Source organism: Cyprinodon variegatus, unplaced genomic scaffold, assembly GCF_000732505.1.
Source record: "Cyprinodon variegatus isolate N-32 unplaced genomic scaffold, C_variegatus-1.0 Scaffold642, whole genome shotgun sequence".
In the NCBI taxonomy this organism is placed as follows: Eukaryota; Metazoa; Chordata; class Actinopteri; order Cyprinodontiformes; family Cyprinodontidae; genus Cyprinodon; species Cyprinodon variegatus.
The window spans coordinates 322,659-324,663 of NW_015151095.1; the positions used below are offsets into that span (position 1 = coordinate 322,659).

Sequence of the window (2,005 nt, forward strand, 5' to 3'; positions counted from 1 at the left end):
CTAATATATAAATAAATAATTTAAATTAGCTTAGTTTTACAGCATCATGCCTTCTGGAGGGGGCCTTTCTTTGGAATGATGCCTCTTTCTATTGGTCTGAATGAACTTTAGCAATAACTTTCTATTGGCCTAAAATAAGTATTTATATCAGGCTTGAGGTGAAGACAATGTGATCTGTGAAATGCCTTTTCAAAAGTCAGCAATTCTCAAAACTCATTCTGAAAAACAGAAATTTGAAAAAAATAGAAAAAATTTAATTTGAAAAAAAAGAAAAAAATTGTAATTTGGAAATACTTCCATCAATTAAAATTCCTAAATATTTAAAAGGTTGAACCCTTTCTATCTCTGACCAATGCAAAGTCATAAGAGGATAGCTATTTTGCAATTTTGTCTTTGTTTTTGAAAATGACATCATTTTACTTTTATTTGAATTTAAAAAAAAGATCTAGTTTTAAAAGCCTGTACTGAACCGAATTAAAATTAATTTGTAACGTAGAGACACACGCACTAGGGTTTTTTTTCCAAAACTGTAAAAAACCATGTCATCAGCATAAAAATGGTAGTTGGTGTCTATAAGATCCTGGCCAACATTGTTCACATAGATAGTAAATAGTAGTGGCTCCAAAACGGAGCCTTGGGGCACTCCTTTAGTTAGTGGCAATTTTAGTTTTCATATCTATATGAAAACTACTATAACTAATATTTTCATTTCCACATTTTCTTTGTAACAATAATGGAACAAAATTCACTCCGTATTTTTCTTCTCAGCCTCTTGCTGGTGGAGCCATCAAACTCTTAGGATGATCATATTTGGACATTTGTGCACAATATTAAGACGTGGTGAGTTCAAGGTCAGTTATTCTACTTTTTAAAAACCAGACCTTTATGCACGAGAAAAAAAACCTATCGTTTAATCTCATGTTTCTTCTCAAAATAACAGCAATTTACAGACATTTAAAACTAAAAATACTTTACACACATTTTGGAATAGGGCGCAGTCTTCTTTAAAATATAATATAGCTCTCGATTACTGCACAACATCGGCTTTACAGAGCATCTGAATCAACAAACAGGTTCTATCACCTTTGTTTATAAGTTTTCTAATGTCCCTGTAAACTGGTTGAACTGGTTTCACTTTGATTGTGATGCAGAAATCTCCACCAGACAGAAACAGTCCAGTTTAAACTACATGAGATGAGGATGTTTTCCGTATTAATCCAGTGGATTTGCAGTGAGACGGCTCTCACAGGTGTTACCATCAATACTATCAACACATTTCTATGAAAGGAGTTTTATCAGAGGTGTGACTCAGCTCCCTGTTTTTATAGTCAGACCAGAAAGCGTGACCACATCATTCTGCTCTCTTATTCTTAAACTAAATCGATGTTTCTGAGCCTGCCTTTGTTTAGCCCACCAGCCGCTTGTGTTTCCTGACTCAGCAGATTTCGTTGCTCCATCTCATTGCCTCCTAAATCCGTTTAACTGCAGCTGTCTGGTAATAATAACTTGTCCCACAAACCTTATTTCAGCCTCAGTTGGATTTACTGAGTCTGAAATGTTGAGTCTCCATCTGTGCCTGATCATAACAGGCTGTTAGCAGGTAGATTTTGTTCTATTCTTACTGAGAACTTACTGAGCAAGAAGACAAGTCAGTTTACATGACGCATCATCTTCCAAACACCTGCTAAAGAGGCGCTGAAGAAAAAAAAAACTTTAAACAAGTCTTAAAACGGAGTTTTAAACTCACCGACCATAAACTGTTAGTGTATTTGGTGGGATCTGTGAGGTGTTTGTGCTCTAGCTTAGATGTACGGTGGCAGAGGGATGCAAACACTGTAAAAATGTTTTTGCAGCAAATTAAAAACGTCCTGCTAACTTGAAAAAGATACTAGCTAAAAACAGTAACGTCACTAAAACACACACAAAAATAAAGAATGTAAAAGAGAAACGCTGCAAATGTCAACGTAGCGGGCCGCCATGCTTAAATCTCTCTATGCTGCATGAA

General features: G+C 35.4%; 1 protein-coding gene across 1 annotated transcript in view; it reads right to left on the reverse strand.

Moving 5' to 3' along the window:
• The window catches only part of gdap1l1 (ganglioside induced differentiation associated protein 1-like 1), a 10,955-nt gene that overhangs the window by 8,161 nt on the left and 789 nt on the right, over positions 1–2,005 (reverse strand). The window lies entirely within an intron of this gene.